Genomic DNA, 24,507 nt, shown 5'->3' with positions numbered 1-24,507 from the left:
ACATTGTGAAGGATCTTCCACATCATCAGAATAGTGTACCGTTCCCTTCTGCGCTGCAGTGACATTAGCTTTAGATGTGAAAGCCTCTCCCAGTAGTTCATATTTTCCAGACCGCATATACGATCGGTGAATGTTCGCTGGACCCCCTCCAAAAGCTGGATCTCAGTCACCTTAACAGGGTCCCACAGCGGACAACAGTACTCTAGTAGGCTTCTGACCAAAGACTTATATAGGGTAGTCATTACGGTCCTATCACGAGTTTTGAAGACACTTAACACCCATGACAGTGTGCTTCTAGCTTTCTTGACCATATTACCGATCTGTTTGGACCAGTTCAGATCGCTTGAAACCATAACTCCGAGGTCTCTAACGTTCTCAACGGGATGTAGTATTTCCTCGCTGGAGACCTTGTAAAGTAGAGTTTCCACGTAAAAAGGAAGTTCAGAAAAGGTACTTTTTCTATTGTGGAGATGATTCAGGAGCTCAAACTTCTGTTCGTGGAGCTTCATGTTGTTGCAGCGTGACCAGTCGAGAATACCGTACAGATCAGCCTGAAGCAGCAGACAGTCCTCAAAGCAATCGATACGTTTGGAGACCCTAGTATCGTCAGCAAAGAAGCTTACCTTAGAAGAGGTAACAGCTAGCTCTAGATCGTTAATAAACAAAATGAACAATAGTGGTCCTAACACACTTCCCTGAGGGACACCACTTAGAACCCTGGCACTGTCCGAATGAACACCGTTTAGGACTACAACCTGTTCACGGTCAGAGAGAAATGACTGGATCCAGCTTAGAAGTTTTCCGTGAAATCCGTATCTCTTTAACTTTAACAAGAGAAGGTCCAAGTCAACTTTGTCAAACGCCTTGGCGAAGTCGAGGTATATGGAGTCTGTGTCTTTCCCCTGAGTAAACCCTTCAAAGATGTCATCAAAGTGATCGAGCATTTGGGTCAAGCAGCTTCTGTTCGATCTGAAACCATGTTGTTTGTCAATGCCGGGAAGTTCCTGCAGGAATTTGCGCATTGCGCTTGAAGCGCAAGATTCACAGCGCCAAAAGCGAAGGTTGTAGAGACATGAGACCTTGACTAAAGTTAACCATTTCATACCATTACTATATAAGAGTATGCCACTTTCAGAGTCCTGAACACACTCCCATATCTCTTAATCGTCAATTATATGAATTTTACCTGTTAAAATATATCATCTTTTACTGATATCATTTTAGTTTAACACTGTTAGTTTTAAAAAAGAAAATAATACTTCACACCAAACTAACACACAATATGAGAATATAAAAAGGAAGGTTTTCTTGGAGACCTGGACCGAGCATCAAAATAGTGTACATTGCTACTGTCATTGTCAAGACTCAAGAATAAGAGGGTCTAGTTGTGGGATTATGCTGGATAACAGATATGATAAGTGGTAACATCCTACAAAAGATTGTTAGCTTACTAAGGAATTTTCCTCTTACTGAATCATACAAGAATTTAACTAAGTTCCTCCTAGTCCTAAGTATTATCTTGTTTCAGAGGGAATGAGTGATTTAAAAAGATGAGGCCGAAGAGTTAGTTGTGAAGAAGGCATTTGTACGAGTCTGTAATTTCTAAGCTAATTTTTTTCGATATTTTTAGCTATTTACTGATCTTGTCTTGACGTATCAGCAAGAGATCACTGGACTTCGTTAGTTGTTAGTCATGTTATGCTGATACAGTTAGTGACGAGCTATGAAGTAATCATTCGACCTTATTTAATACTGATCCTATCAATGACGAGCTATGAAGTAATCAGTGGATCTCGTCAATGCTCATCCTGTCCGGACTGTCACTGACGAGTTATAAATGAAGACCTCATTAATTCCCTTGTTCCAAGAAGATATTCCTCTGGTAACAACCCCTTCTGGCCTGCTTCTGAACATAATATGAAGATTCGAAAACCTAGTCTACCTTAATTGGAACTTGCTGACTGCATTGGAAAATGGAGAACAATCGAGAAATGATAATCAGTGCCAGGATATAATCAAAGTTGAATTTGGAATCCAAGGAAAACCTTCCTTTTTTATACTATCATATTGTGCGTTAGTTTGGTGTGAAGTATTATGTTTTTAAAAAAAATTAACAGTGTTAAACTAAATTGATATCAGTTAAAGATGATATATTTTAACAGGTAAAATTCATTGTTCAGGACTCTGAAAGTGGCATACTCTTATAGCAATGGTATGAAATGGTTAACTTAAGTCAAGGTCTCATGTCTCTACGACCTTCGCTTTTGGTGCTGTGAATCTTGCGCTTCAGCGCAATGCGCAAATTCCTGCAGGAACTTCCCGACATTGTAGAGACCTGAAACCTCGACTAAAGTTAACCATTTCCTACTGTTTCTATTAGAGGAGCACACATTTAGAACTCCTTCCATACTCCTTCGTGACTAAATTGACGATTTAGAGAATTTTACCTGTTAAAAATTGGTGAAAAATATGGGCGTGGCCCAAGTCAGTATTATACGAAACCTTAGAGACACAAAAATTTTTTTGGTTGTTCCCGACCCTATAGAGCAACTAATTAGAGGTGATATCTAATTATTTCAACGAAAGGTGGTTTTCTGAACTGCCCTTTATTCTACAGCGAAACATTGAACATGTACATAAGAACTTAGAATTGTATGAAGTATGAGTTTATATGAGTAATTTATTATGAAATGACCTTTCACTATGCAATTTCGACTAAATTCATGTAGATATCCAATCCAGTTCCATGCGCAACTGTTGTTTACATTTGGTCTAGTTAGACACAATTTGTTTCAGAGTGACTCGATAATCGCAATATCAAATTAAGATATTATTTAAATGGTCCATGTCATGCAATGCAGAAATATCCCCATAAATTGGCAACTGCCAAAGTGACACTAAAGTTATTGCTAATTCCTTTACAAAACTTAGCAAGTGCTATTTACAATATCCTAATGGATCATGGAAATTGAAATGTTCAATTTTCTTTTCATAAATAATAATTATAATGCGAAGTTTTATTTACCCCAAGTTTGGAGAGTAAGTAGGTTAAACTGGGAATGCCCCTTCCCAGGGACCACATCACCCCTAATAAACCATTAAATATCATGGGAGACCATGCACAGCCTCGAATTATAGTATAATGACTTCGAATAAACCTTTTTTGTCTCTAAAAAAAGGCTTAGAAAACTAGATTTATTTACCTCATTTTACCTCATTTTACCTCATCCCAATTTTGCCTTTTTTGGCTGGCCTCATGAGGTAAAATGAGGTTGACCCCCCCCCCCCCCCCTAATTATATTACCTAAGAGCAGTAAACGACCGGGATTCCCGGCGCCGTGAAATCCCGGCGCCGGGTGAGCTATTTCTTCCCGGCCCGGCCCCGGCCGATTTTCAATTTTTGCCGGGAATTTGGCCGGGAATTTTTGATCGAAATCGGCCTAAAACTTTCATATAAATCTTAAAATGGATTTTCAATTTTGAAAGGATGATGTCCAGAGTGCCAACTTTTCAGTGAAAAGTTCTAACTTGGCCGTGGATTTATTAAATTCACGGCCCCGGCCCCGGCCAAATTCCAGAACGGCCAATTCCCAGTCCCGGCAAAATTTGGACATTCCCGGCCCCGGCCCCGGCCCCGGCCAAATCCTACCCCCGGTCGTTTACTGCCTAAGAGTAATCCAAGTTTTAAACTTCTGAGTCAAATACTATCAATCTATTCATCAATCTGGGCAAGTCCATTATTTTTAAACTAAAAAATAAAGATTTAGTAAAAATAAGCTGGAGGCTATGCAGATAATAAAATAAAGGAAACCCACATGAGCAATGATCATTGATACCAGGAAAGACAAATGTGTCTAGTAGGTGCTGAATGAAGGATTTCCTAGGGTTTTCGCTTGGATACTACACAGTTGTTCATCTGAACCAGCACTCATGTCATCATTATTATAACAAAATCTAAAATAGCTAATAATTTAACTCATTATCAGCGTTCCCCTTTAAGTGTCATCGACTGAAATTAATAACAGTCCAGACCAAGGCGTAACGTTGCCTGTTGGCACCCCCCTGCCGAAAAAGCGCCCCCCTGTTGGCACCTCCTCCCCTTTTGGTGCCCCTCATTAAAATTGAACAAATTAGGTAATTTTAGAGGATACGCCGGTAAAATCTCTAAAAAAGTGTGTATCTAGAGCAAAATGCACAGTTTTGCTAGTACTTTAGTTAAGTTTTCGAAATTGTCCCACATTCAATGAAACAAGAAATTTTCGATGAAACAAGAAATTTAATTTTAGCACATTTTACAGAATAAAAAAATGTAAAACAATTAATAAAATATAATGCCCATTTGGTGTATGACTTTTTGTCCTTGACTGCTAGTTTGGTTTTGGAAGGACAGGTAACTAACGGGGCAAGGAATGCGCGTGCCTGAAAGCTTTTGCACACACCGAAACGCTAGTTCAGTTAGGTTTATAGAGACAAGGCTCAGATTAGGACTAGAAGAAATTTGTTAGTAGACATTAGGGGTTCTGTTTATAGTTCTTACTATAGGTTGCAGTCTTGTTGTGACAAAAAGTCTACACTAAAACATGCTTTAGTTTATATTGTGTAGTTCAAGGATATAAAATGCAGCTTCGAGGTGGATATTAGAGAGCTGGCGAAAGATTATGGCCTTTGTATCAATGGTTATAATAAGCTATAAATATCTTAAACTATACAGTGCTAATTAAAAATTTCTTTATTCAAACAGAATTTCTTAAAAATTTCTTTATTCAAACAAAATTTCTTTATTCAAACATTCAAACATTCAAACAGAGGGGTCCTTCGTTACGCCACTGGTCAAGACTGACTTACCGTGTGAATCTTTGGATCTATTTTTGGATCTATTTTTATATTGATATGATTTTTATATACCTATATATTCCTCGCATAATTTCCATGTCCGCCTGAACAAACCTGGCACCATCAAATCCTACTCTAGTAACCCCAGAACTCATCAAGCCTAGTCTGAATTCAAAACTAGTTGACCAGCTACGTACAGTTTCCTGGACAACTGGAACCTTTTGGGCCATGCACAAGCCAATAGCATGTATGGTCCTGCAGTGGGGTCTCCTTGTCCTTGGATCTGTGTTTTGATCCGTCTTTTCTTAAAATTTTCCATTTGTGTCACTTAGAATCACCTTTTAAAATGTTAATCGACACCACTGGTCCTAGTTAAATTTAGCCATGGCACGACTACTCGAACGTAACAGTTAAATAGGTGTGACATACTATTATATTCTTATAATTATATCATATGAATTGATTGCACTGCTAATAAATAAAATACTTTGTTTTACTAAAATACTTTGTTTTACTACATAACTGTAACTAAATAGATAACAATAATAATCTAATAGTTATTCGTCTGAGACATATATCTGGAAAATATTACTGTGCATTAGTCAAAAGTGCTGGTATTTGAAGTAGGTGCACGAAAAGTGACGTCCACGTCACAGCAAAGTAATAAAAGCATTGCAAATATAGAAATTTCATAACAATTCAGACGACGTTAAAATCAAGCATCTCTATGACCACAGATTGAACTTGATCCTCCAACGCGATCACCATATCGCAGTCAAATAGAACTGGTGACTCATTACAGTACGTTACATAGTTTACAGTACACTTCTATTTAGATTTACTGAAGGGGTAGTTGGTACCCTAAGAAGATTCTTGATCTTTTGACAGGGCCCTCCTCATTTAACCCTGAACAACGTTTCTGTTCATTCAGTTGAGTCGAACCACTAGGCCACAATTCATGGAAGGGTCAAGTTTTTGTAGTTTTAGATGAACTACCGATCAACATAGATCTACTTCCATTACATGAACTTTATGTCATATACTAGTACTCATGCACAGGCGGGTACTAGAATTTCTCGACAAGAATAACTCACTATTCGAGAATCAATACGGATTCCGACCAGGAAGATCATGCGAGCATGCGCTTCTCAATGCTCAGAGCTCCATTCTGCATTCCCTAAATAAGAACCAAATAACACTACTATTACTTTTAGACTATAGTAAGGCATTTGACGTCCTAGATCACGCGACATTACTCAGGAAACTTGAGCATTACGGTATTCGCGGCATTGCCTTGAAATGGTTCGAGTCATACCTTAATGGTCGCAGTCAATTTGTCTCCTTGAACGGCTCCAATTCATCATTAGAATCTATGGTATACGGTGTTCCACAAGGTAGCATATTAGGCCCCCTGCTTTTCGTTATATATATCAATGACTTACCAGGAATCAGTAACTTAGCTAAATTTATATTATACGCAGACGATGCAAATATAATTATCACCGGATCAAATATACAAGAAATTGTATCCAAAATCGACCACCTCACTGATGTGTTGATAAAATGGGTTTACTCAAACGGCTTAGCTCTTAATTTGAAGAAGACTTGCTATATGGTATTTTCAAAAAGACGGGTAGACCTATCGTCTCTACAGGTAAGAATTGACAACACTCCTATTGAACGCAAAACGGAGGCCAGATTTTTAGGAGTTATCGTCGACGACAAACTAAACTGGGCCAGCCACATTCGTGCTATCAAAACAAAAATGTCACGGTTTACCAATCAAAGCACGCTTACAGATCTTCCAAAGTTTTGTACAATCTCACTTAAATTTCTGTTCGCTCGTTTGGGGTTTTGCTGCAAAATCTCATATTAACTCACTGTTCACTAAACAAAAACAAGGAATACGAGCAGTTATGCCGGGTTACGTGAATTACTATTACAAAGATGGTAAACTTCCGGATCATACTAAAGCTACGTTTAAAGAGTACGAAATATTAACTGTACACGGGGTAATCATAAAAAATGCTCTGACTCTGATGCACAAGATAAATTACATGCCTGGCCTTCTGCCGTCGTCGATAAAATACTTATTTCCTCCCGATTTACCAAAGTATGGCACATCTTATGACGACAATATCGACTGGCTAACAACGTACTCTCAACCAGATCTACGCGCTAGTGTTCTGTATAAAGGTCCTATATTAGCTATTACCGAGCACAACATTAGTCGCATAACTTGCCCATCTAGCATTTTCTCAATGCGCATTTATAAGAAATCAGCAAAGCGTGTAATGATAGAACTACAAAGCTCAGGAAACGATGAAGAATGGCCAACTTTTCTGTTACATAATTTACCCGGGCTACGTAAATCAGCAAGATCAGGCACTCAACAAATCAACTACCGAGAATAACCTAATAGCAACCTAACATATGCAGCTCAACTTTCACTATTATATCAGTGTCCCATCTAAATCACTTATCGTGCCATCCTGACAGCACATTCCATATTTCACTGCCAACTAGCGCAAACCTATACTGATAAAACACCTACGACAGTATTATCAAGTAAAGAATTTTATATAAACGTTTAAGCTTTTAAATGTGTTTGCAGATCAGGGTCATCAGAATCAACTGATAAAATCTAGACGAAATAACTATGAGTTCGATGGCATGTAATTTGCGTGCCCTTCGGGAATTAATATTGATTATTACAATTATTATATATTTTGAGTAAACATTGACTGGTGTAAAAGCCAGCCCCAAACAAACAAATATCACGAAATCACCTCCAGTCAAGTTTCTTCAAAAATTCTTTGCATTTAAAAAAATCTGAATAGGTCAAGTTACCAGCCATGCTCTAAAACCTTTCTATCTTGCTAGTGAAAGGAGTTGTTGGAGATGGGCAGCCGGTTGTCAGACAACCTTATAACGTAAATGTGGCACTGTGACACTCGTGGCACTAACATGTGGCACTTGCGACACTCACATGTGGCACTTGTGGCACTATCATATGTAACATGTGGCACTTGCGACACTCACATGTGGCACTTGCGACACTCACATGTGGCACTTGTGGCACTATCATATGTAACATGTGGCACTTGCGACACTCACATGTGGCACTTGTGGCACTATCATATGTAGCATGTGGCACTTGCGGCACTCACATGTGGCACTTGCGGCACTATCATATGCAGCATGCGACACTTGCGGCACTCACATGTGGCACTTACGGTTCCAATATGCTGCATAGTTAGGTACAATACTGCTTTTTTTTGCAAGAATCATCAACTGAACTGGTTGATATTTCAACTTTAAGTTATAAAATTGATTTTTACGATTATATCGTGAGACGTGAAATATAATTCTGCCCGATTCATACTGCGATTCAGCAATCATAAATAACGCTAAAGACGATATTAATTTGTTTGATGATTTCAATCATAATTTGGCTTGTTAAGCTTGAATTGATCAGTGTTCTTATTATATATATCAACCATAATTACATACGATTACAAATTACAGATGACATGATTGTATTACAATTGTGATCATCGGTCAACTACAAAACAAAGGCTCATCGAATATAAATACCTCTCTGTGTGCCTCCGATTGTGAGTCTGAGTCTGACTGACATGAAATTAACCTTTTTGTACATAATAATCTTAAAATTATGATACAAATATTTTTATCTATAATATGCATTGGCATTGCAATGCGGCACAACCCCATCCCTTAACAAGCTTTCGCCAAAAACTAAACGACTAACCCTGCCTTACGACAAACTTGACATTTTAATTTATTTAAATGTCAATGTTGTCATGTCCAATTTTGCCTGTTATAACTATGTTTTATACTTATAATAAGTGTACCGTGATCGTGATATAATAATACTTATACTGTAACTGTACGAATAACCCCTTTCGATTAATTATAATGGGGTGTGGGGAAGCATTTAAAATTCAGAATAACCAATAAAAAACATCCGCTGCCGACAATTTAAAGTTAAACTGTTTTAATTTAACAATTACAAAAGCAAAAAAGCAATCAACAGTTTAACATTTATTCAAAACGATAAATTGGACCTTAACGGGTGATCGATACTTGTAAAATATGTGTTCCATAAATATTACCGTCCAAATAGGACCGTCGACGAGTCTTACTGGGCCGCGCTCAGCCTGTCATTCCGCCTAATCTCTTTATGAACATGATAGCCTGAGGTCCCCAGGTAATTGGAGGACTTTGCCGCTTCGACGCGCCGCGCGAACTAGCATTCTTGCTTCGTCGATCGTTGCTCTGCTTCGCAGAGCAACGATCTTGACGGATTGACATCGTCAATCAACCTAGGTAACGACGAGTCCAACTCGGCGCGGGTCTTGATGCATGGTATTGGTAAGTTATAAACCTACAAATTGGACCGGGCACAACTATAATATAACGAGCCCACGTCGATCTAATATTTATTCTACTTCAAATAACAATAACACCTGCGGCCCGCCGCCCGTTAATGTTATGTTTCTTTGAATTTGATTGCTTAACCCTAATTAAATACTAACCCTATAACGGCTAACCCTGACCTTAACCTACGATTAACTATTAAACTGTACTGGGCTTCTACTAATTCGCTCGCCCAAAAATTTCACGTGACTTTGGTTTTTGTGATATTGGTTTTGCAGCCGTACAAAACGGTTTTACAAAAACCCTAATCCCATACCAATACCTAAAAGGCCTTTTCGCAAGAATTTTCTTAAAATTTGGGCAAGCAATTGCTGATTAGATCGGATGGGTCCATTTTATTTTAATTTTTATTTTGTATAATCAATAATAGTGTTTCCCCTTCGCACGCGATGTTACTTGTTACTTTATAATATTATAAAATTCAGCTCATAGTTATGAACAAAAATAGATTTGCAAGAAGAAATTTAAAAAAGTGCTAATATATATATAATTTAATAGCTTATTAAATTATTTTACGTTGCACGTTGACCATTGTTAATGGTTTGGCCCGGCGCGCGTTACTTCCTAGCTCGTGCCATCCTGTCATTCCGCTAAATAATATGGTTATGAACATAAATATAATAGCCTGGGGTCCCCAGGTAAATTTAAACATTAAATGTATCAAAATAATTCCGGCAAAAATCATGTTAAAATTAAATTAAAACTCTAAACGCGCCGCGCGTATTTCCGAAAATTAACTCCGCAGTATGAAAATCGAGCGCACAAGCAAATACTGTCATGAATCACACATGTACGTTATAGTATCATTGATAGTATTTGAGTGATATCTTTGCATTTCAAAACTAATATTTAGTCTGTTTGGTTATCTTTTTTTCGATATGTAATTTAATTGTTAAGTACGTTTTCATATAATCTGATTTATGTGTTCCAATCGTTTTTTATCTTGTGCTGCTTAATTCTCAAAAGTCGACTTATAATTTGCGACGTATTTCTTATATTATCTTCAGACTTCAACATAATTCGTCATCATACTTAATCGGGTTACATTGATCCTTTACAGCTACATGACTCTTACAAATGCAAGATTTCACTGAATTAGCAATTAGAGAAATAAAAATATTGATATGTGTTGTGGCCATTTCAAAATATCAAAGGAGGTCTTAAAGTTGTTAATAGTTAATAGTACTATGTTTAAAGTATGCACTGAAGGGGAAGTTTTCTATCATTCGGCTGCATTCGTATCATTCGATCATACATTTATTCATTTAAAAAAATTGAAGATCCTACACAAAATATGACTAAAATAACTTATTGATAAAGTTTCTCAAGTTCGTGAAGGGACAGTCTAATAAGGCAAGGTTTTAGAAGAGCTTCAAAAGAATCCAGACGATTGTACAGGGCGGGGGGGCCAGAGGGGGGGGGGGGGGGCAAAAGTCAGTACACATGTTGGGTGTTTTATTTTTGTGAGTTGTTGCTTTGCAGATTGAATACTGTACCTTTACAGGTGGTTCATAAAGGTTGGGAGGCTATAATAATTGTAAATGCCTCCCTAGCTTCTACTACGACAGATATATCCTTTAAATTATTTTCCTTCTGAAATTTTGGCTATAGTAATTAAGAAATGTGACACCTTAGGAGAGACTACATGAAACTAAATTCTTAGGCGTAACAGTCGGTGAAGACCTAAACTGGAATGAACATCTAGAGGTAAATAAGTATTAAAACTGTGGCATGCTAAATAGAATTAAAGATAACATTCCCACATCACTCCTTAAAGATCTGTATCACACTCTGTTTGAAAGCTATCTTGCATATGGAATAACTGTCTGGGGAGGAGTATCTAACAAAAGCACAGAAAATGTGTGCCCGCACAATGTTTGGTGATAAAGAAGCATACCTGGATAAATTTAAAACTAGTGCGTGATGCAGACCCTACGGGGAGCAGATCCTGGGCAACGAATTCTACAGAAAAGAGCATACTAAACCCCTCTTCAACACTCTTCAACACTCATGAAATCATGAATGTGCATAATCTGTACTTCTACCACTGTATTAAATGACATCTTCAAGGTCTTGAAATACAGAACCCCTATATCACTTTACTCCCTCTTTGAAACATCTGGCAGACTTGGCTAAGAGACAGTCATTCTCACACCTAAACCATTAGCTACTTATACAGAGCAGGGACAATCTGGAACACAGTACGATAAAATCTCATGCTAACTACAGTCACCTGTAAGCCCAATCACCTCAAATCATCCATAAAAATAACCATCACTCCCACTCAAAAGGAAGGAGAACCAAATGACTGGAACTTAGTCTTAAACAGTGTTCGACAAAATTCAAAAACTTTGAAATTGACCTTGCCTAGATTACTTGAGCTTACAAAAGCTGTAAAATGCAGCAGCCCCATACCTTGTCATGAACATAATATCGAAACTACCTCTGTGATCACATCTTTCTCTGGGTGCAAAATGAATATATACATAGGTTTATCAGTTTTATAGAAATTTGAAAGTTCTATAGACATTTATATATGGAATATAAACATTTTATTTGTGTGTTTTTTGTTGTGTATCTTTATAACTATTTAGGAAGAGATTTTTATAGAATGTTAGAAGTGCATACGAATTAAGCATATAAATGACATCATTGCCATTTCTGAAGTGGTTTGTAGATGGGCCATTGTTAGCCCCAAGCGTTTTGGTCCCTCATTCCTGCCACTCAGCATTGCCTACTGTAAAGTAGAAATTTTTCTTAGAAAATAGAGAAACAGACCTTGTCTCACTAAAACTGATAAAAAGTCCATAATCTTGGTATTTCAACACTAAGTCTCGCTTGAATGACTTAAACGTACATCTTTGTTGGGTATATTTTAATGTCGAAGGGTGTAATAAATGTTAGAATTTATTTTTTATTTATTAAATTCCCCTAAATTGAAACCACTTGCCATAATAAAAACACTAACAACCAAATAATTTTTTTTCACCAAAGAATATTTCCTCAAGTTTACTTCTAGGTTCATCCAAACTATCAAATAAATGCGAAAATGGACCTTCATTTAAAAGAAATAAACACGAATATTTTTCGATTCGAACCAATGGTGGTAGTAATTCATACCTTGACTCCCCCTCACCCCTGTACAGTGTACATTCGTAGGAGCTACTACAGAGAAGCTACCCACACTAATCTTAGATCTGTTCAACATATCTTGCAGATAAGTTGGAGCCAATCCTTGTAGAACTTGCAAGATCTTGAGTGCAATCATTTTCTTTATATCCAACCAATAAAGATAGATCAGTCCATCCTCTAGATGGCCTATTAAAATCTTTGGCTTTAGCTAGATCATTTTGTAGTAAATGGAACTTGATGTTATAGCCTCTTGCCAATTCCAAAGTATTTAAAGCTATTACAGTAATCTAAGTAGGATGGCGCTTCAGAGATATTGTTCATAGGAATCAAATTTCCATTTTGATTGAAAAATAATTTGTTGATTCTAATGTGATATATGCTTAGTAAAAATATATTGCAATACTATTGGTTTAAACTGCTTTAGGATATGATACGAAGCGGTGCTACGATTTACATTGGTCAGTGGAAAAGTGTGGTGAACACCAACTCAAAACAGAGCCAGATGCTTTACTTTATGATGTGACTATTACTGATTAATATACCTGCAAAATACTGAATGTGTTTCTGGTTAGTTAATAGTTTTTCTTAATTGTATATCTTATAGTATAGCTTTCCTCCACAATTACAACTAACTGCAGAAAAAGACAGTTATGACTCAATTGAACATGTATTAAAAGTCAATTTACCATTGATTCATGCACTTTACCATTGATTCATGCAATTTACCATTGATTCATGCACTTTGGGCTGAAATAGGGAGGGGATGCGATGATGTTTACTTTCATGATTTCGAAAACTCGATTTTCAGGACGCCCGATTATTACAATTACACATGAGTGCTGACCTTCAACTTGACCGGCGATTAATTTGGCTAGGAAGAATAGCAAATATTTCAGATAGCTTATTTTCAGATCTTTGCATTTTTCAGCCTAACGAACCATTTTCTTCAATAAAAAGCGGTCCTAAACAGCACAATGTGACTTCCAGAGCATGAATTTTTACATCTAAGATGCCAACTTAAAGAACCGTTTCACACACCAAGAGCGCTTACACACACTCCACTACTTTTCATCTGGACTCACAATCGTGTCATCTGATATAACCCAGAATATTACATTAAAATTAAATTAAAAACATGGTTAAATTAAAAACATGGTGGACCAAAATGTATCTTGCTGCTCTTTTTTTGCCCACCCTGTGCATGTGCTACAAAGTATTTATCTTAATTTTTGAAAACTTGTCTTCGAATACTTCGATAGCCAATTATAGGGTCACCCACTATTAGAAGAAGGGGGTAAGGAATGGCTTTTGTCTTTTATTGGTAACTGGTATAAATAGTTATGATTGTTACCATTCTAAATCATCAGTTTTCCTTTATTTTTTATCCTATTTGGTTATTTCTATTTTCGAGCTGTCATGTACATGTATTTTCAGACTAAAGTACCTAAAGATCACAGAATTCATTTACATAGCTAAAGTGGATCACAGAAAACTGCAGAGAACAAGATGGAACATTATATCAGTGCTGCAGGTAAGCAACAATTTGTCTTATAATGTGGTAATCGGTTCTTATCTTAACTACCGAACGAGTTTGGTATATTCAGTCAAATGATGAAAGTCATTGATAATCAAACAGATGCAGCCATCTTAAAGGACCAGTTAACTGAAAAAAAAGTTATCCTCATATTTTGACAGATTGTGACAAATAGCAAACTAAGCAACGTGTCGAAATTCCTAAATCTCTAACTGCTTCTCTAACGCGTGTAAATAGCGTTTGTATTATTTTGGCGATGACGTCATAAAGTCCCTTGCGCGCGCAGAAGAGCTCGTGAGACTGTATTTTACAGGTAGAAAATGGACATAATACAATGTTTTTCCCCGAATAACTCGAAAAGTAAGTAATTTAGGGTACATGTTGCTTCATAAGTTGTATAATGTATATAAACATGGCCATTCTGCACAATTTGCACACATTCAAAAACCTTTAGGGCCTTCATAGCCCAATTTACCAGATATCCATAGTTTTGCATGATTTCTGGAACCGAAAATCAGTTTTTCGCCAATAAATGAAAAAGTAAGCACTTTAAGGCATATGTTTGTTCGTAAGTCATATATTAATATGTGCGGTTCTTTTGCACCCTGTCTAAAGACTCTATCACGATCCTATCGAAAATGGGCTCAGCACCACGCCCAAAATGGTTTTTGGCGAATTTTTCGAAAAGTAAACACTATATAAACATGCATATGCGGCTTCGTTTAAGCCTATTTTGAAGTCTCTACGACCTTCAGAAGCAAGAGGTCGGTTACGTTATTGGGTCAATATGGGCGTGGCCCTCCTGGGTTTTCTCCACGGTAAAAAAAATGTCTCCAAACGAAAATCGTTTATTCATACCTTCGGGAAGGTCTGTGCAAAGTTTCGTGAGTATTTGAATATTTGCAGGTTCATTTCCATAAATGTCCATAAATAACTGGACTACACAACTTTAGAGTTAACTTTAGAGAAACTCATTAGTCATTTATCTCAAATCAAGCTGTTAGTGTCCATGATCAACCTGTGGCGACAATGTTTTACGTGAAATGTAAAAATCAGGAGTAATATAAAAAGTGTATTTTTAGATTAAAGTGCTAGCTCATAGTTTTAGAATTATATAGATTAACGTTGGTCGTTTAGCCATCTAACAATCGATCGTGCCGTAATATATGGCCAGAGAATAATAGGGTCTTGGAAATTCTATAGTTGTTCAGTGGGTCGATTGACTGAACACGTTTGCACTTGGTATTTAAACTTACCAGTAGTTTATTTATGTTATGTACCGATGATAATGCAATTAGGATAACAACTAGGTAAGCCGTAAGTCTAATTCAAGACACACCGCACACCGTACACTCCAAGTCCAATCAGTATTACTATTTGGTAGACCCGAGACCGGGTATTTTGGCGGGAATTCTGTTCCCACGGCACTGTTCTGATAGAAGCTACTTCTACTAATGGTCCCAGAGGAACGGCCGTAAAGTAGCCAGACTTCTTGTCTCCTGTGCTGGCTGACACATGCGGATTAAAGTTATAAATTTCGCTATGCTATAAATATAATTGCTCTCGGAATTGAATAAACTCCTACTTATCTAGATCCTTTCTAAATTCGTTAGAGTTTCATGGACTGGGGAAAAATAATCGGCACAGTCTCCCTAGCTGCTTGTGTAATTAAGCAATGAAAACAATCCAAAATTATCACATATGACATAAGTTGTAATAGCAGAAACTTTCTAACCGTACATTCACCCGCCACTGTTCAAGAACCTATATCACTGTTTAAAATCATGACGTGAGCACTGTACATCCAATCAGCTATTCCTTTAGTTAGAATGATAGCCAAAACTATAAGGATTTTGGAGAACTAGGCTAATAGTCATAATTCTAAAATTTGAGTGAGTTACACGTGTTTTATTGACGATGATAAACATTTGTTTAGTAGTGGAACAGCAATACTAAGGTAATGGGACTATTGATAAACATTTGTAATGTAAATTACGCTATGCAAGCGCGCACTGAGGGACTTTATGACGTCACGAGGCCACAGCTTATTTTTGCAATAACACGCGTTACAAGTACGCTAGAGAGTTGGTTCTTTCGGCGATACGATTCTTTACCAGTTTGTCACAGCTGATTTAAATCTTAGCCAAATTTGAGACTACAAATTTTTCAGTTAACTGGTCCTTTAAGGGGGGGGGGTTCACCCTGATTTTTTTGTGAAACTTAGTTTCGAGATAGCAGTTGACCAACAAACTAGGACCGGTGACCGAACTTTTGAGGGGGTCCCGGACCCCAACCGCCAAACGGTGCCTGCGGGGCAGCCACGCCCATATTTGATCCAAATTAGGCCCAATTTAGCCAAATACCCTGAACATGCCCAAAACCCAGATTTTAGGTGCTCTACTTGTAGCTAGTGGTCCCCTGAACTCGTATATGAATTTTCATCAAGATTGGACAAAAAATGACTGAGTTATGAGCCAAAAACCATATGACCATATTTGGGCATACGCACCAAATTTGATCGATTTTGGCCCATAAATTGGTCAAATATCAATATTTTTGAATGAAACCAACTTTATATGGAAGATAAGCCTATACTACAGATTCTCTATGATTATCAGCTCAATATCTATCTAACTGTGGATTCTGTGTTCAAATAGTTGCAAAAAATGAACAAAATCGCCCATATCTCAGTTCGCGATATTTGCAAAACTGACTTCGCTCAAAACAATAGAACTCAATAGGGTTTCAATATTTTTTCATGAAATTTTCAGAATCAACGTAGAATCGCCTCATGACCTTAAGTTTTGTATTAGAATTTTGAGTTAGGCCTTTAAAAAAAATTTGGCGGCCAAATTCTGAAATTTGCCGGGCATTTTTCAGAATTTGGCCGCCAAATTTTTTTAAAGGCCTAACTCAAAATTCTAATACAAAACTTAAGGTCATGAGGCGATTCTACGTTGCATTGATTCTGAAAATTTCATGAAAAAATATTGAAACCCTATTGAGTTCTATTGTTTTGAGCGAAGTCAGTTTTGCAAATATCGCGAACTGAGATATGGGCGATTTTGTTCATTTTTTGCAACTATTTGAACACAGAATCCACAGTTAGGTAGATATTGAGCTGATAATCATAGAGAATCTGTAGTATAGGCTTATCTTCCATATAAAGTTGGTTTCATTCAAAAATATTGATATTTGACCAATTTATGGGCCAAAATCGATCAAATTTGGTGCGTATGCCCAAATATGGTCATATGGTTTTTGGCTCATAACTCAGTCATTTTTTGTCCAATCTTGATGAAAATTCATATACGAGTTCAGGGGACCACTAGCTACAAGTAGAGCACCTAAAATCTGGGTTTTGGGCATGTTCAGGGTATTTGGCTAAATTGGGCCTAATTTGGATCAAATATGGGCGTGGCTGCCCCGCAGGCACCGTTTGGCGGTTGGGGTCCGGGACCCCCTCAAAAGTTCGGTCACCGGTCCTAGTTTGTTGGTCAACTGCTATCTCGAAACCAAGTTTCACAAAAAATTCAGGGTGAACCCCCAGCCTTAAGAAGAAGGTGTGAAATTTCACTATCAACCAAATTCCACATTTTTCACTGTCATGATAGCGCTAGCAGGTGCTGATAAGACGTGGGCTCATTTACTTATGTTTAACTACAGTTGAAACAAAGCACTATCTACTCTGCCCTGTTCATTTATCTTTAATCGCAAATTAGCTGATAATTATAAGAAACTTAACAAAATTTGCTGAGGACATACAAACCTTGCGGGCCAGTTTCAACCCTTGTAACTTAAAAGTGCAAGGGGCCATCTACTTAGGATGTCCGCCAAAATCGTAGATTTTCAGACCACTTCCCCCTGTCCGGTTGTGTCCGAATTTTCAAAACCAATCCCGGCGACCCTCCTCCAGACATCCAGATTTCCAGCTACTTTTAAGAGTACAAATAAAACCAACTCAATTCATTGTTAATAAAATTCAAAGGGTTGAAATAAAATTCAAAGATTTGAAATAAAATTTACGGACGTCCGGATTTTCAGAAACCACCCCCTCCCTATTTGCCGGACGTTCTAAGTAGATGGCCCCAAATGTAATTGATCAGTCGGCCTATAAACAGTCAAATCAAACAGCTGACGACGATTAACACATGTTTATTGAAAGCTTCTACAAGTTAAATCATCGTATCTCTTATATGTTTTTAACCCAACTCCACTCAGTCAAATCAAATTTATTTTTACTTTGTTTTAGTAAATCATGATATGCAAGTTTTGATTATGCAAGTTTTTAATTTTTAAGAATAAATTATAAAGCAAAGGATACACCATAATTTTCAATTATTATTTTCACTTACCTTAGTTCGTTTATTTATGGCGGGTAATATTGTGGCGAGTAAAATGTTGGCGGGAAAAAATATAGCGGATTGTCCGAAAATCCGCCATATTTTACCCGCCACGTATTTACGGTATCAATCAGTTTGACAGTACAGGTCATTACAACCAAAGTATTTGAATAAAACCACATCGCTGTGGTCGGAATACCTAGAAAGTGAGTTCGTGACGCTTGTTTCAATGTAAAATAGGAACGATAAAATTATTATGGCATGCGTATACCCTGCCAGAAATCCAAAAGTTGACTCGGCGGGTTTTATTATGGCGGGTATAAAAATAATGGCGGGTAATATGGTGGAATTACCGAAAACCGCTGAATTTAACCCGCCATAATTAAACGAACTAAGGTATATTAAATAAAATTATATTGTTATGTATCATATAATTTTGTAAACATTGGCCGGTGTACCAAAAACCGGTTCCCAAGTAAACAATTGATAATACATAATAAATACTGTTGCAGGTTTGGTCACCTTAAAATCAGCTACTAATGTTACGGAGGTCTCCTGAAAAGTGCCATTAGAAAAGCTGCTTATAGAAACAAACGCCAGACACTCGTCACTCCCTGCATGCAACCAAAGAACGCTAACCTCTTCCACAGAAACTCGCCTTGGTCAACAAGCCCGTCTATGGAAATACATGGGGTGCAACTTGCAGCTAAACTAGCCGAAATCAGAGAAATCAAATTAGACATTGTCTTACTTCAAGTTATAAATAATGTGACTAATATGTATTGTATTTGAGGACAGTAAATATGAACAATTTATTATGAATATGCCCAATTATAACTCTAAGAATTGGACTTTTCATCTTCGACTTATATATCTTTAAAAATATTAAAATATACTACAGAAGAATGAAGACTGTTTGGAGTGATTATAACATCGGTTAAGGTTTTGTATATTAGTCCTTCAGACTGCTAAAAACGAGGTATAAATGGAACGCGCGTTTTGTAACTCCGTCTTGATATATAAAGGATCTTATTTTGTATTCGAATTCAACACCGCGCGTAAAGCGTGGACGTGACGGTCCGGCCTTCGATTGACTGACGATGTTGAGGCAATAGTCAACACGGTATAGTATAGTTTGCAGAAAATTTGCCCGGTTTAGAATCACTCAGTTTACAAAATGAGTGTTTTTAATTTCATTGAAAAAATGTATTATCATCATGGTCCATAAACCAGCTGTTACAATATTATTTTGTGCAAATTCAAGCATCGAACTCCCTACCTTCTGGTTGCGAGTCCGGGAGAGCACCCTTACACCACATTAGTGCCACATAAACTTGCGACACTCAAAAAAGTACTTTTGCGACACTATGAAAAAAAAGTGTGGGCTATGTGGCACTCTGAAAAACATGCGGCACTCTAATGTGGCACTATAATGTAACACTTTGGTTCTGGTGTCGAAATCTTGCAGTTATGAATAAGTTTCGTTCTTAATTCTAAAGCAACTTCTAAGTATAGATGAACAAGATTAAGCTCAATTATCAGTATTTTTCGCAATCAGACTGTAATTCATAAAAGGATGGAAAGCACTTTAGTGTGACGGGTTGTGAACCTTCAACTAGTTGGGAATATATTAATATCTGCATAAAAGCTGGAATAATTTGCTAGGAGAATTATTACACAATTTATAGAATAATTTATGGACCATCAGGGGTCGTTCACATATTACTTTATCATTCACATTTTTTGGTGGCATGGTCCTGTTATGCCTCGGTGCAGTTTTCTGAGGATTGGGATGTCGCAAAGATTACTCATACTTCTTACATAAAACTAGAGCCTTTTGATAGTCAAACAAGTGACCGATTCTGTCTTAACTTTTAGAACGTGTGCAGTTTGTTTTTATACCGAGGTTCTTTAAATTAATATTTCATGTTCTTCATCAACGAGCTATTCAGTTTTATGTCTACATCTATATTGGTAAATATTATATAAACAGATTTTAACGTTTCGGAACAAGTTCATATTTTCAGATGACTCCAAGCTAATTCTAACAATCGTTGGGTGAAATTGTGTCAGCAGATTAATTTTTGTGTGCCCCTTAAATACTGTTTTAATTGTGTAATAAGATTTTGATTTCTTTAAAAGTAACTCAAACTATTTCCACACTAAAAAGCAATATAAGCTATTAGTAAAACTCGAATTGCATAACTTTACCACTAGTTTAGGACATACACAGTACATATTACAAAGAGTATAGTGTAATGCCAAATATTAATGCCACAAATGTCTTACTCTAATTTTAAAAGTGCCACATTCATATGGTGTCGTTCACATATTACGTAATCAGCCGAGGGGGAAGGGGGGTTTCCAAATGATTACGCTTGTGTACTTTTGACAGAATATAGCTATACGTATTTATATTATTATACGTATTATATAGGGGGGGGGGGGGGGGGGGGTTAAAAATTGTCCAAAAAGTGATCAACAAAACCAATTTATTTGATCAGGAAGAAGCAAGATTTTGTTCAAATTTTAAAACTAACGTTTGAGGACTTAATACAATGGAGATAAAACAGTAATTTGTTTATGTTTAGACTTTTTATTTATTTCACTCAGTGCATCTTAACAAATTTGTAATCTTTACTTGCAACCTGGATTATTTGATAGAATCGGTCGTATTTACAAATAAAGCTGTAGAAGAAGCTGTAGAGGATATAATATACTTAAATAAGAATTCTAACATGCTATGAATTTTGCCCTTTGATTAAATTTTGCCTTTGTTACAATTTGTAGTTGTACGTTTGAGTTAAACTTAAATAAACTATGATGATATGAATTTTACTTGATAGAGTGCTTATCTTAAATGTTTTAGTTTTACAGGCTCTAATGATGTAGTTTTACGGAGATTGTAAGCCTTACATGTGTGTTTCCCTTCGTGTCCAAAAGTTAAATGATATGATAATGTGCCATATAACAGTACTAACAGTGTCACATATTACATACCTTATCGGACCTAATTTGGACGGACATTACTTGAACGCTGGAGGCCCTAGCGTTCATTTTAATGTCCGTTCAAATAAAGTCCGTTCATTTAATGTCCGTCCAAGTTAAAGTCCGTTAAATTTTTTCTAAAATGTTTCCATTTCGAACTTTTTGTCTAGAATATGTCAACTATGAGAACTTCATTGTGCCGTAAGTTAACGACAGAAAAGTTCTGAGGTTCTCGTTGTTCTGCCGGAGGCACAGAAAACTTTTCTAGTATATATGATGTTTTCTAGTATATATGATGTTTTCAAGGGTCACTTGACGGAAAAAGTCAACAAAATTATGGCACTAAATAACATAGTTCATGAGTTAGTCCCCGCCAACATGACAAACTTGTTAACTTAGGGGAGATAATGAAACAGATAAGTGCTGGGAAAGATCCACGTGATGTTAAGGTTAACCTAAAGTTTTCTAAGATAAAAACCACTTAACGCTGAATGGCTAGTAAAAGTTGACACTTAAAGGACCGAGGTAGTTTGATAAAAAATGTTTCCAAAAAGTGGGTATTACTGATGCTTTAAGCATGGAATTTTTAATGCACGAAAACCCATTTGATGAAGATGATATGTGATATAAGACAATAATCATGTACACATATTTTAACACGTTAACTGATTTAAGATTGCTTTTCTTGCTTACTGTATGAACGATTGATTTAAAAATCATTTGCTTAAATCAAAAAACGTAAAAAAAAGATGAAAAATTCGGATTTTTGATGGTTTTGATTGCTTTCTAGCGTTCGTATTAATGTCCGTTCATAATTATATCCGTTTAAGTAAGGCCCGATAAGGTATAATTTAGTTCTGCAAGTGCGCATTTTAGTGCCAAAAGTGCCACATGTTACAAATGAAAGTGCCGCAAGTGCGCATTTTAGTGCTGCAAGTGTCGCATGCTGCATATGAAAGTAAAGTAAAGTAAAGTAAAGTAAAGTAAAAATTATGACATAACATCATCACACATGTCTACAAAGTATCAAATCACTATATGGAAATATATAAATATCTTACCACCAAAATTAAAGTGCCGCAAGTGCCACATGTGAGTGCCGTAAGTGCCACATGCTACATATGATAGTGCCACATGTGAGTGCCGCAAGTGCCACATGCTACATATGATAGTGCCACAAGTGCCACATGTGAGTGCCGCAAGTGCCACATGCTACATATGATAGTGCCACAAGTGCCACATGTGAGTGTCGCAAGTGCCACATGTGAGTGTCGCAAGTGCCACATGTTAGTGCCACAAGTGTCACAGTGCCACATTTACGTAATAAGGTCGGCTCCCGGTTGTAAGCTATTTTTTCTAAATTAGTTTTCGAAGATGGCGTATTTTTCAATAGTAGAGGCTCTTACGGGCATTGTCTGCTCGATACGTTAGGGACCCCAGATACACCTTACTAGACGTATTTTTGACCGTAGAATCGATTGAAAGTGGTTTCAAGATGATTGGACTGATTGTTCTGGGGTAAAATCGCAAAAAACCGATTTTTGGGCCAAAAATAGGCCAAAAAACCATGTTTTTTGATATTTTGAGCAAGTTAATTTTGTTGGCATGTCGGCAAAACTTGCATAAAGATAGCTAAAAGACAGCCGCACAAGATTGTATAAAAATAAAACAAATCCCTCTATTTGTTCTGAGGTAAAAATCCAAAAAAGTGGTAAAAATTTTGACTTTTTTGCTTGAAGTTTGAATAATTTTTTGCAGTTGTATTAAATCAACCCAAAAATAGTCACATCGTGTTTGCCTAAATTTTTCCTTTCCGAGAAGTACCCACTTCATATACTTTATCGAAGTTTGAATATTTTCACTCCGCAAGCGTTTTTGCCAAATTTTCGACGCGCACTACGCGCAAAAGCATTTAGTTGTTATCAATTGGCACCCGCGCGTTCATCATAAATTTCAAACAGCTATAACTCAGCGAGATTATGTCCGTTCTAGCTCATATTTTCACACTAAATAGAAAATAATGTGATCTTATTGCTGACAAAATATGAATATAATTACTCTATTTGCCTTAGAGTAATAGACTGTCAAAGTTTAAAACGCGCATTGGTATAGCACGTGACTAATAAGGCCAAATTTATACTTCTTAACATATCATCGATCCTTAGACATCATACTATTGTGTCCAATTAGCGGTTAGGTCTCTAAACTCGTAGCAGAAAACACGTCTTTTTGCCCGTAAGAGCCTCTACTACAAGGAACCATTCGGTGGTTTAGTGACGGTTTAAATAATTTGTAATTGGAAGATGCAGTTCCGCTTGTGGTATCAATCCCAAGAGTGAGCGACGAATTTAGTTTCGTCTCTGCAACCTGTCTCTGCAAAATTAATTAAGGTCAAAACAAAGCTTAATTATTGGTCGATTCCCTTCATTTCAACACAGATTTGAACGGGACATTTCTCCTCCAATCTTACTATATATAAAGCGAGACGATATATATATATATAGATGAGTATACTACTCTCACAAGCATCTCGAGTCTCTCGGTGATCCTGCCTCCACACCACACCCAGTCTGGACTCCCTTCCGGCCGACCGAACTATTTTCCTAATATCTCCTAATATAACTTTGATCGAACAAGCCTAAATTCATGATGCACTATAAACTTGATTTGAGACAGAAATTTTAGACAATTTATCTGCTTACGTGTAATTTCAAACTCTTATCAGTTACCATGTCTTTTATCTAATTTTTATCAGCAGATTTATAAATCTGCCGTTCATTTGTAGTTTTTACCTTGCTAGTTATGAGTAAATTTTTTCCTTCCATCAATTGAGTGCAGCTTTCATTTTCAAAATTTTCAGTTTATTCAGATTTTTCGTTTTCGATATTGCAAATTTTTAATAAATCATGTTCAGATTATGGTGATAATGGATGTAAAGGTACTTCAACCGAATTAACAATCCAACCGTGTGTATGACGTGTCCCAGTAGCCAATCATAATATATGTATTTCTACCGGTGGCACCTACTGGATGGCGGTTAGATGAGTACACTACTCTCACAAGCATCTCGAGTCTCTCGGTGATCCTGCCTCCACACCACACCCAGTCTGGACTCCCTTCCGGCCGACCGAACTATTTTCCTAATATCTCCTAATATAACTTTGATCGAACAAGCCTAAATTCATGATGCACTATAAACTTGATTTGAGACAGAAA

The 24,507-nt window shown here is 36.8% G+C and overlaps 2 protein-coding genes and 1 long non-coding RNA gene across 4 annotated transcripts in view; 1 reads left to right on the top strand and 2 right to left on the bottom strand.

The window, feature by feature from the left end:
* LOC134825967 (lambda-crystallin-like) overlaps positions 1–24,507 on the bottom strand; it is a 99,804-nt gene that overhangs the window by 25,883 nt on the left and 49,414 nt on the right. The window lies entirely within an intron of this gene.
* Positions 1–24,507, bottom strand: part of LOC134825974 (dynein light chain roadblock-type 2-like) — an 88,319-nt gene that overhangs the window by 27,301 nt on the left and 36,511 nt on the right. The window lies entirely within an intron of this gene.
* LOC134820850 (uncharacterized) lies at positions 12,943–19,530 on the top strand. Its single transcript, XR_010160938.1, has 3 exons — positions 12,943–12,993; positions 13,861–13,957; positions 18,816–19,530. It is a non-coding gene; the product is annotated as an uncharacterized LOC134820850 (long non-coding RNA).

The sequence above is a fragment of the Bolinopsis microptera genome, chromosome 1 (genome assembly GCF_026151205.1).
Source record: "Bolinopsis microptera isolate Bmic1 chromosome 1, MBARI_Bmic_1.0, whole genome shotgun sequence".
NCBI classification, from domain to species: Eukaryota; Metazoa; Ctenophora; class Tentaculata; order Lobata; family Bolinopsidae; genus Bolinopsis; species Bolinopsis microptera.
This window is presented reverse-complemented; position numbering and strand designations above follow the sequence as displayed.